Here is a 12479-nt window from a genome sequence, read left to right as displayed (position 1 = left end):
ACACACACACACACACACACACATATTCATTATATATCTATCTATAGCTATATTTAGATTCATCTAGATGTAGATCTATCTTTTTGGCTCACTGTTTGCATACCATCTCCCCATTAAACTACGAGTTCCTTTAGATCAGGGACTGCCTTTGACCTTTCCTGGTACTTGGTAGGTGATTAACAGATGTTTATGGATCAAGGTACTGATCACAGTTCAAGTCTTGTGGACAAAGTCATAAAAACCATAAAATCCCCCACCTATACGTGGTGATACCCATGAGTCAAGTTCATATGGGAAAATAAATTCAATGGTTGACAAAGTCCAGTATTTCTTGGAGCTCTGTGGATGGAACACAAGGAGGTGGCAAAGCCACCAGATTGGCACAGAAAAAAGACACACAGCAGTGAAATGAATGCCAATTATGAATCCACAGCATGGAATAAGATGGCCCTACCCTCTCCAGGAACAAAGATCAGACTATCTGAAAACTGTCATTCAAACATGGAAACAGAAATAGAAGGGGGAGGGAAATAAGCATTTAGATGGTGCCTACTCTGTGACAGATTCTATGCTAGGTGCTTTACAAATATGACTGGAATTGGAAGACCTGGATTTAAAGGCCAATTCTGTCATTTACTGGTCAAGAGATCTTGGGTCAATAATTTAGTATCTCTGAGGTTCAGGCTCCTCATACAAAAAGCGGGGATAGTAACATATATGCTACCCACCTATTTGACAACTTGCTATGAGAAAAGAGTTTACGTATGATATGTGATCATATAGATTCTGACTTTTTAAATTAGTGCAATATCAGTGCTCAGAGGAGCAAGAAGTGACCTTCAGGTACCAGGACAACAGAAAGTGAGACAGGGATTTATCCAGCAGTCAAGCCACATCTGAACATGGACTTCCTGATGTTTTGGATGGATGTTATATTGGAAAAGAGCTAAGAGTGTGTCCCTGAGGTGTTGAGGGGAAATGTCTGTAATTTGTTCTTGCTGTATCTTTGACACAAAAGTCTTTTGTAAAATCAATTTTATATCAAGTGGATAAATGGAATCCAGGTTGTCACTGGAGTCTTAAAATGAAAGGAAGCAGAGCCATTAGAGGCTTGAGTCAATGGAAGTAGAGAAGAGAGCCATGGTAACATCCTTGGGGTACCCTAGAACCCTGAGGGCAGATGTAGCATGTTGAATCTAGGAGAATGAGACAAGGAATGAACTTCCTACACAAGTATCTCCTTACCTATCAGTTGGATGCTTCCCTCTTGCCTACAAACATGCCCAGATCACCTCCATCCTGGAAAAAAAAAGCCTTCATTTAACCCTAATACCCCCACAAGTTATCATCCTATACCTCTCTAATCTTTCACAGTAAATCTCTTAGAAAAACCACCTATACACATACAATAATAATAATATTTATATAGTGCTTTGAAGTTTACAAAGTGCTACATCTCACCTCATTTGATCCTCACAGAAACCCTGAGAAGTAGGTATTATCTACATTTTACAGATGAGGGAACAGACTGATAAAGTTTACATGACCTGCCCAGGATCACATAGACAGTTAATTATCTAGGATAGAATTTAAACTCCGGTCTTCTTGGCTTTAACAACAAAACTTTATCTATTTGGCTACCTCATTTCCCAATTCCTTGTCTCTGTTTTATTATCTTCAAACTCACATCTCAGACCCTTCAAATCTGGCTTTCATCACCCCCACTTGATTAAAATGGCTCTTTTTGATGTCATCACTCATTTCTTTATTGCCTCAGACATTTTTTTTTTGAGGCAATCGTGGTTAAGTGAGTTGCCCAAGGTCTCAGGCAGCTAGTATGTGTCTGAGGCCAGATTGGAACCCAGGTCCTCCTGTCTCCGGGGTCAGTGCTCTATCCATTGCCCCACCTAGCTGGCCCTGCTTATTTTATTACAGTTTGTTTAATCATTTTCAGTCATGTCCAGTCGAATCTCTGTGACCCTTTGTGGAGTTTTCTTGGCAGAGGAGTTGGAGTGGTTTACCATTTCCTTCTCTGGTTCATTTTAGGCACACAGCGTTAAGTGATTTGCCCAGGGTCACACAGCTAGTAAGTGTCTAACGAAAAATTTGAACTCAGGTCTTAGTGTTCCCAGTCCTGGTACTCGATCCACATCTTCACACCATATTTGACAATGTTGATCTTTTTCGGTCTTTATGCCCCCTGTGTTTTTGTGATCTTAACCAGTCCTTATTTTCCTTCTATCCATATCCTTCTCAGTGTCCTTTTCAAACTCATCACTCTGTCCCATTTGCTATGTATGGGCATACCCCAGTTCTGTCATGAGTCTTCTTTTCCCTCTCCACACTCTGCCTTGGTGATATCATTAACTCCCATAGATTCAATGAACACCTCTAGGAGACAGTTCCTAAGGCTACATATTGAGACCTCATTTCTCTCCTGAGCTCAAATGCTGCTTCATCGACTGCTTGTTGGATATTTCCCACTGAATCTTCCATAGCATCTCAAATTCAGCATATCCAAAGCAGAAATCATTACCTTTCCTCACTCCTCATAACTTCCCAATATCTGTGAAGGGCACTATCATTCTTCCAATCATTCTCATTCATCCCTTCCCTTCTTCATTTTTGTTCTCTTTGTGGCCCCATTTACAGATGAGGCAAACAGGGTTAAGTGATTTTCCAAGGGCGACACAGCTAATAAGTGTCTGAGGTCAGATTTGGACTCAGGAAGACAAGTCTTCCTTCTGCCAGGCCTGGTGCTCTACACACTGCCTGCTCCATTGGCCCTCTTCCCTTTTCCTCCCCCCCCCCCCCAAATCTAATTACCGGTAATTACCAAGTCTTGTTGATTCTATCATTGTCTTCTTTCTTTTTCGACTTTGCATACTTAGCACCTAGCACAGCTGAATTGGATTGAAATGAATTTCAATGGGAAGAAATGCAAAAGGGACTAGGTTCAATGTAACCAAGGGAGAGAAATATTAGCAGCTGGGAGGGCTTAGGGAAGTTCTTGAAGGATTACAATATTTATGTTATAATAAGAAAAAATATTGAGTAACCGTGGCTTAAGGTCAAGAAAACCAACAGACTTGTTTAAAAAAAAAAAGCTCAATGGGTTTAATGTTACTCCAAAGAATGGCGTTTAACAAATAACTGACAGGGTTTGAAAGTAAATTGATTTTAAACGGTAGGTGCCAAGTGGTGACAGAACTCACATCCAGAGAGGATTCATACATTGGTTGCTTTATGCATTCAGAGGTAAGGAAAGTTCCAGTGGGCCAAGATAGCTGCTACGCCCAGAATTCACACCTTAGAGAAAAACCTCCGGCCTATCGAATAAGGGAAGGCACTATATGAGCTATAAGACTCCAACCCCCTCCAGAATTTGCCAACCTGTGGTTTGGCCCAAAGATTCCATCCCAGGGTGAAGAGAAATTCATCCTGAGAAGAAGAAGACAATAGTTCAGACTTCCCTGGAAATATTTGATGTAGACCAAGTGGACCAGTGCTACCAGCTTCTAAAGTTCTTGGAGGAAAGAAATGAACATTTGTGAAACACCTACTACATTCGAGGCACTGAACTTTACAAATATGATCTCATTTGGTCCTCACAGCAACCCTGGGAGTAGGTGCTATTTTTATCTCTGTTTTACAGATGAGGCAACTGAGGCACAGAGCATTTAAATGACTTGCACAGGGTCACACAGCTAGAAAGTATCTTAGGTCTGACTCCAGGTCTAATGCTCTATCTATTCATTGTACCTGCCTCAGCAACTAGTGCCTCTGCCCCAGAACTGCCTGAAATGTCTTTGAGTATCTTTAAACTAGTAACCTCCAGGTGTTCTAATGAAGTCATGCATTTACTCAAATACCAGCCTTCTAAGTAAATAAGAAATGATTTCCCCTTTCGATTTTATTTTCAGTTTTGGTTTGCCACAGACCATTTTCTGGGAAATCTTGGTGTTTCTGTGTGCTTCAATTTAATTCAACAAACAATTCTTTTTTTTTTTTTTTTTTTTTTGCTTTTTGGAGGGGCAATTGGGGTTAAGTGACTTGCCCACAGTCACATGGCTAGTTTTTGTGTTGTGTCTGAGGTCAAATTTGAACTCAGGTCCTCCTGACTCCAGGGCTGGTGCTCTATTCATTGTGCCACCTAGCCACCCCTCAACAAACAATGATTAAGTACCCATTTTGCCAGGTACTAAGCGAAGTCCTGGGGCTACAAAGCAGTCTTAGCCCTGAGGAAGTTTTTTTTTGGGGGGGGGGGGAGAGGTGTGGAGAGAAAGGAAAATTCAATGGGAGAGTGTGCTGACAATTGCAAAAATCGAGAGAGAATTCATAGAGGAGACAAAAAAAATAAGACCCTCTCTCAAGGTGTTTTCATTCTGGCAATGTTTTAATAACTCGATTCATTTGTCCAATCAGAAGACACACTTCTGTGAGAACTCTACTTTTTTGCTGTTTTTCCCTCTGCACTCACTCAATGTACTTCACTTTACTGCCAGTGAATGCTTGAGGATAGCATCCCTTCCTTCCTTCACTCCTTTCCTCTCTGTCTCTCTGTCTCTGTTTCTCTCTCCCCTTTCTCTCCTCTCTCTCTTTACCCCCCACCTCTCCTTCTTCTTTCTTTCTTTCTCAGACACAATACTGTCACATAGAAGGAAGGCATTTAATAAATGTTGATTAATTAATCTCATGTGCTGTTCTCTAGCTATTTGATGTTCTACGTAATGTACTCAAATACTAGCCTTCACGGCAAAAACGACAAAAACGACAAAAACCCAAACCACCAAAACCAAAAAAGGAACCATTTCCTAATCTTTTTTTTTTTCTTTCAGTTTCGGTTAATATCTGACACAAGTATATTCTAGGAAATCACTCCTATAAAGTGTTTTGGTATGTTTCAAGTCCATTTATCTCCTTTTACCTACCATACAGGTTGTTGTGAGGAAACACTTAGCAAAACTTTAAATCTCTATTGTTCTCATCATCCCTATTCTTCCATATCCTGTACAGTGCAGGTGAGTTGTGACTAGTTGCCCCCCCCCCCCCAGCAAGCCCTTACAAAGAAGATCTGAAGCATTCTTCTCCCTCTCGGTGCCATAAGAATGGCATTCTCCAAGGTCTTGTACAAGGGAGATGGCAGCACCCTGACAAGTCTTCATCACCATCAGCTCCCTTCATTCTCACAATAGCATCACTCCTTATCTTAATTTGCCTTCTTACCATCCTTCAAGAGGAAGAAGCGCTAATTGTTCTCCTCGCTTCCACTGGACAGATCGTGAAAGAGGCATACAAAAAGTAGCAACTACGGTAACTGAGTCCACCAGCGGTTTCTCCACTCAAGCTATCGTCTCTATCTCTCTGGCTTCTCCCTTCTCCTCCTCTCCTCTCTGCTTCCCTCCCCTCTTCCCCCGTCCCACCCCCCATTACATGCAATCCCAGACCACGGTTTCTAAGGACCCAAACCTTCTTTACATGGGATTTCCCCTCTTTTGTCATTTGATTGGTACAGAAAAATACGTTCCCAGGGCCAGCTCAGACAGCCCCAGAACTAAGACTTGCCCAGGGTTATTCAGCCAGTTAGTTTCAGAAGCAAGGACATCTTGACTCCCAAACCAATTTTCTGTCAGTCAAGTCGCGCTGTTCTTAACACATATGTCATGTAATTATTAAAATAATCATGCCCAGTGAAAGAGAAAAACAGGCCAGTGCAAGCAGAGGAATGCACTTCAGGAAGCCGGGAAGGTGCGGAAATACTTTCCTTAATGTCCAGTGCTGAATGCTCCTTCAAGGTAGGAGTGTCCACACTATCCCTGGCGTTAGGAGAGTGTGGCTTAGCAAATCACTACACCTGACACACACAACATGTTTTCTTTCTTCAGAGAAAACATTGCAACACATAGAACACAGCGCTATCCCCCTCCCCACTTCTATCCTAGAGAAATCCCTTTTCTAACAAGAAGAGGTGAGTGATCGAGGAGAATCTAAGTATGTGGGCACCTGCTGCACCCACTGGGTGCAGAAATAATGGTCCAAGAGACTTACCCGGGCATGAGAACAACCAAAAACAAATCCCTGAAGTTTGACTTCTTTAAGTGAGTGACTGGCAAGCAGTGTCTGTTTTCCACGGGAAGAAAAGTGTTCTTCAGGTTTTCCAGCACGAAATGGGAAGATGAGACCCACTCGCCTCTCTTCCTCCCACTTCAGTGAACAGTTCCCCTACCCCAGCTTCAGCTGTGGGTTCCCACTACTTCTTCCTGCCTCCACCTCCCCCTTCCCCTCATTCTGCCTCCAGTTATCAGCGAGCTGTGGAATAGAGGAGCAATTAAGTGGAGGGAGGGAGGAGCTAAGAACTCCAGGGGTAGTTCAGCATAGAGGTGGAGTCGTATACTCACTTAGTCTTCTAGCTAAAGGCATCTATTTCCGTAATTATCATGACGTCTAGGAAATACTGGGAATTCTTGTAAAAGCCAATGACTATGAAGTGTTTGTATAACTTATTTCATTAGGATCTGTTTGGTTTTTTCTTCTGTTTCTTTTTTTTAATTATTTATTTATTTTTAGTTTTCAACATTCATTTCCACAAGATTTTGAGTTATAATTTTTTTTTGCCCTGTCTTTCCCCTACCCCCACCCCAAAATAGCAAGCCTACTGAATATCCCTTCCCCCAATCTGTTCTCTCTTATATCCTTCCCCATCACCCCGCTAAATTTCTAGTAGAGCAAGATGGATTTCTATACCCCAGTGCCTGTATATTTTATTTCCAAGTTGCATGTAAAAAACAAATTTTTAAACATTTGTTTTTAAACTTTGAGTTCCAGATTTTTTCCCTTCTTTCCTCCTCACCCACCTGGGAAGATAAGCAATTCAATATAGGTTGTACATGTGTAGTTAACTCAAATAATTTCCATAGTAGTTATATTATGAAAGACAACTATATTTCCCTCCCTCCCATCCCGCCCCCCCCACTTATTCTATTTTCTCCTTTGACCCTATCCCTTTTCAAAAATGTTTGCTTCTAACTACCCTCTCCCTCAATCGACCCTCCCTCCTATCATCCCCCCTATTATCCCATACCCCTCTATTTTCCTGTAAGGTAAGATACCCAAATGAGTGTATGTTATTCCATCCTTAAGCCAAATTCAATGAGAATCAGGTTGTCCCATTCCCTTTCACATTCGTGCTCTTTCCTTCCATTGTAACAGTTTTGTCTTGCCTCTTTTCTTTTCTTTTCTTTTTTTTAAAGCAATCGGGGTTAAGTAACTTGCTCAAGGTTACATGGCCAGTTATTTCTGGGTGTGGTGCTAAGTATCTGAGCCCAGATTTGAAACCAGGTCATCCCAACACTGGAGCCAATGCTCTTACTTGCTGAGCCACCTGGCTGCCCCTTGCCTCTTTTCTATGAGATAATTTGCCCTAATCTATCTCTTCCTTTCTCCTTCTCCCAATAAAATCCTCTCTCACTTCTTAATTTTATTTTTTAGATATCATCCCTTCATATTCAACTCATCCTGTGTTGTCTGTCTATGTATATATATGTATGTATGTATGTATGTATATATAATATGTATGTATATGAATGTACATATGCCCTCACTCACACATATTTATATACACATACCCTCCTATACATACATATATGTATATATACATATATATTCCCTTCAACTATCCTCATACTGAGAAAAGTCTTATGAGTTATAATTATTGTTTTTTCCATGTAGGAATGTAAATAGTTCAACTTTAATAAGTTCCTTATGATTCTTTTTCCTGTTTACCTTCTCAAGCTTCTCTTACTTCTTGTATTTGAAAGTCAAATTTTCTGTTCAGCTCAGGTTTTTCCATCAAAAAATGCTTGAAAATCCTCTATATTATTGAATGAACATATTTTTCTTTGTAGCATTATACTCAGTTTTGCTGGGTAGGTGATTCTTGGTTTTAGTCCTAACTCCTTTGACCTCCAGAATATCATATTCCAAGCCCTTTGATCCCTTAATGTAGAAGCTGCTAGGTCTTATCCTGATTATCCTAAGTGTTATCCTGATTGTGTTTCCACAATACTCAAATTGTTTCCTCCTGACTGCTTGCAGTATTTTCTCCTTAATCTGGGAACTCTGGAATTTGGCTATAATATTCCTAGGAGTTCTCTTTTTGGGATCTTTTTCAAGAGGTGATCAGTAGATTATTTCAATTTCTATTTTGCCCTCTGGTTCTAGAATATCAGGGCTATTTTGCTTGATAATTTCTTGAAAGATGGTGTCTAGGCTCTTTTTTGATCATGGCTTTCAGGTAGTCCAATAATTTTTAAATGTTCTCTCCTGGATCTATTTTCCAGGTCAGTGGTTTTTCCAATGAGATATTTAACATTGCCTTCTATTTTTTTCATTTGTTTTCATGTTTTATAGTATCTTGATTTCTGATAAAGTCACTAGCTTCCAATTGCTCCAATCTAGTTTTGAAGGAGTTATTCTCTTCAGTGAGTATAGCAGCAAGCACCCCAAGGGTCCTCAGGGTTTGCAGCTACCACAGGTTCTTGGATCTGCTTTGTTAAAGGAAAGCAACTCAAAATGGGTTAACAAGCTTACTTTAATCAGTCAGACATATATTGTTTACCTTGTTCAGGGGAAAAAGGTCAGCACCCCGAACTTCAAAGCATACAGGCAGAATTATCAAGACAGAAACAGATCAAGTAGACAGATTTTCAAACTGTCCAACCATTACATCCATACCCAGTCAACATCTGGGTTTCCACATCTGGGTTTTTCAAAGCCGGGGGACTCTCAACAATGGCTTCCCAGAATTCAGATCAAATCACAGAACACTTCTCAAAGTGAGTCCCAAAACAAAGCTCCACATCAGGGCTTATATAGCCTTCTCCTGGCTCAGAGAATGTAACAACCTTATTGACCCACTGGCCAATCAAAAAGTATCTACTGAAAAACAAGCCTCCCTCCCCAGGCTTCTGGTGCACTTTAGCCTAGGGGCAGGGAAGATCTTCCAAATTTGCATTCCCATTACAGTGAGTTATTAAAATTCTTTTCCATCTGGCAAATTTGGCTTTTTAAGGCATTCTTCTCCTCACTGACTTTTTGGGACTCTTTTGCCATTTGAGTTAGTCTATTTTTTAAGGTGTAATTTTCTTCAGTATTTTTTGGGTCTCCTTTAGCAGGCTGTTGATTTGATTTTTAAGATTTTCTTGCATCATTCTCATTTCTCTTCCCAATTTTTCCTCCACTTCTCTTACTTGATTTTCAAAATCCTTATTGAGCTCCTCCATGGCCTATAACCAATTCATATTTTTTCTTGGAGGCTTTTGATGCAGGAGTTCTGACTTCATTGTCTTCCTCCCACTCCATGCCTTGATCCTTTTTGTCCCCCAAAAAGGATTCTATGGTCTGTTTGTGCTTCCATTGCTTTGCCACGGTAGAACTCTGCTTCCGGAATGGAGAGAGCTATGAACCAAATCTCTGGGGTTTATACAGCTGCTGGAGCTATTAGGAGGGCACCCTCTCTATAGCCCCCACAAGCTCTGGCTTACTGGTCACACACCCCAGGACCACTACCCCCAAGACTGCTATCCATATCCAAGCAGGTCAAAGCAAGAGCAATTACCCTCTGAATGGTTACTTGGTCCCCCTACAATCTGCAGGTCAGGAATTCCAGTAGTGACTGACACACTTCCCCTGCTTCTCACCAGAGGGGGCAGAGGCCAGACCAAGCTCTTCAGTCTCCCCTGTTCCAACAGAGTTCCACACTGACCTTTTACTTTGTCTTTGGCATTTGGGTTGAGAAATCTGGAAACCACCATAGCTGCTAGTGATTCACTCTCCTGAAGTCTACTCAGGCCACTGCTGGTCAGGGCTACCCTGAGGCCAAAACTGCATGGCTAACCTGGGCCTGTGCTTGGCTCCCAGAGCGCTGCAATAGACCTTTCTTGTTGGCCTGCCGGTCTTCCTTCAATGGGAGATTTGTTTCTCTCTGTCACTTTGTGGGTTCTGTAGCTCTAAAGTTTGTTTAGAGTCATTTTTTACATGTATTGGAAGTGATTGGAGTGGGAGCCCATGCCAAGTTTGTGCTTCTACTTCTCCACCTGGGCTCTGCCACCCTTCTGTTTATTAATGATGCTGTTTGGTTTCTAACAACCCAGACCTTTGAATCTCTGCCACCCTACCCAGAGGATTCTCCCATGCCATACAGAAAAAGTTTAGCAAAACTAACATGCTCACCAGTTATGCTTGACAGAATTAGGCTCTAGTTCTCTACAGATGGTAGGGAAGCTTTTATCAACTGTTCTTTGGAACCAACACTTAATTAAGCTGAGTTAAATAACCTTCTACTGTTGTTTTCATTTATGTTAATGTAATCATTGTATATCCATTTCCTTTGGTTGCTCCTGTATGGAATAATGACATAGGTTCCTAAGGAAGGTCTGAGGAAAGAAAGGTTTGATGGTCAACAATGATCTGATGATCTTGGACCAACAAAGGGCAGCTTGTGATTTGATTAGACAAATTGGGTCTAAGGGCAGATAAAATAACTAGGGGGCCCTTTAAGTTTTTTCTTCTTTTCAATCAAGTATCTCAGTAGTCCTAGTATGATGAGATTTGTGTCAGGTCTTGACAAAACTAATTCCAGTTCATTGAACAGATGACTTCAGGTCATGTGTTCCTTGGTAGAAAACTATGGCCAGCTGATGAAACACTGAAAGACAGGAAGATGTTGAAATTTAGGTGGCAAAGAAAAATAATTGCAGAAACAGAGTCAGTTGTCCTTCATTCTCAAAGAGGGCCAAAATGACTTCACTATGTTGGAGTCAAGGTAAAGTGTGTCTTACTATGGCTCATCACCAATACAATCTCAGAAGGCTCCACACAAAAGTCCAGCACAAATAATTCACATGAACATATGGAGAGGAGATGTCTCTAAATTGGTGCATCTCATTTCTTTTGAGCTACTACAACTCTGCTTCACTCATAGAGCACAGTGCCTTCTTTGATGCAGGCATGCCATGCTGGATGGTCCTTTGCCATGTTCCCCCATTGATTCCAAAGTTCTTCAGAAACATCTTGAGAGTGTCCTTGTATTGCTTCTTCTCGCCTCTGTGGGAGCGCTTGCTGTGTGCTGAGTTCTCTGTAAGATAGTCTTTCAGGAAAATATATATTTGGCTTTTGAACAATGTGGCCATCCCATTGGAATTAGGTTCTTTGCAGTAGAGTTTGAATGTTTGGCAGTTTAGCTTGAGAAAGGACCTCAGTGTCTGTTACCTTATCTTGCCAAGTGATCTTCAGAATCTTCCTAAGACAATTCAAATGGAAGCAATTCAGTTTCCTGACCTGGTGCTAATATTCTGTCCAGATTTCACAGGTATACAACTATGAAGTCACCACAATGGCTCTGCAGACCTTCATTTTGGCAGGCAGTCTAATATCTCTTCTCTCACATACTTTTCTTTGCAGCCTCCCAAACACTGAGTTAGCTCTGGCAATGCTAAGGGAAGTGAATTTATCCACAGTATTCAAAACTTCTCCATTTGCTGTAATTGATGGTTCCACATATGGATGGTGTGATGCTGACTGGTGGAGCACCTATGTTCTCTTGGAGTTAATTGTTAAGCCAAAATTAGCACAAGCAGCAGAGAATTGATCCATATTTTGTTGCATCTTAGTCTTAGAGGCTGCACTGAGTACACAATCAAGAAACAGAGCCACTGAGTCGATAAAGGAAGTTAGGAAGATTTTTTAAAAAAATCCTGCCTCTGACACATACTGGCAGGGAAGACCAAGTCACTTATCCAGTGAACAAACTTTCTAAGAGCATAATTTACAGTGAGTTAGTTGCTAAACTGTTATCAATAGAAGGAGTCTCCTCATGAGTTTGAATCCTCTCTTAAATAAAGCTATTATCAAGGAGGGACCCTGTAAGTCATTCTCCCTCCTTTGTTGATGTTTTAAATTATTAATACCTTTCATTTTTATATTACCTACATTGTACCCCTCCCAGAGAACCATCTTATTTAAAAAAATGTGTTTACTTTGCTAGCATTTATTATCTCTCCTTCCCACCACCTCTGCCTTATTGAATGATAAAAAAGAAAAGAAAAAGAAAACTTTCGTAAAAATATGCATAGTACAGTAAAACAAATTCACAAATTGACCATATCTTCCTTTTAAGTCTGTCATCTCTGCAGCAGGAGGTAGGTAGTATATTTTATCTTGAATCCTCTTGAACTGATGGTTTACCACTGTAGTGATCAGAGTTCTAAAGTCTTTCAGAGTTATTTTTCTTTATAATGTCATTAACACAGTGTCTGGCACCTAGTGTTTAATAAATACTACATTATTGATTGAATGTATAAATTATTTTCCTAGTTCTGATCACTTCACTTTGCAGCAGTCATGGAGATCTACCCAGTTTCCTCTGAAATGGTTTATTTCATCATTCCTTATGGCACAATAATATCTCACCATATTCATAC

At 40.7% G+C, this 12479-nt stretch overlaps 1 protein-coding gene across 4 annotated transcripts in view; it reads right to left on the bottom strand.

The window, feature by feature from the left end:
- Positions 1-6371, bottom strand: part of LOC138142900 (uncharacterized) — a 36572-nt gene extending 30201 nt beyond the window's left edge. For 2 of the 4 annotated variants that reach the window (XM_069063971.1, XM_069063969.1), the window contains exon 1: positions 6049-6369. The gene's annotated coding sequence lies outside the window, so the exon portion shown is untranslated. Of the gene's footprint in view, positions 1-1245; positions 1300-6048 lie in introns of all 4 variants that reach the window. The other 2 variants (XM_069063972.1, XM_069063973.1) reach the window with 2 other exon arrangements.
- Between the last annotated feature and the right edge of the window lie 6108 nt (positions 6372-12479).

This window comes from Petaurus breviceps, unplaced genomic scaffold (assembly GCF_028583685.1).
Source record: "Petaurus breviceps papuanus isolate PSGF00001 unplaced genomic scaffold, PetGlider_PUasm1.0 90617, whole genome shotgun sequence".
NCBI classification, from domain to species: domain Eukaryota; kingdom Metazoa; phylum Chordata; class Mammalia; order Diprotodontia; family Petauridae; genus Petaurus; species Petaurus breviceps.
The sequence above is the reverse complement of the archived record's forward strand: the minus strand, read 5'-3'. Positions and strand labels throughout refer to the sequence as shown.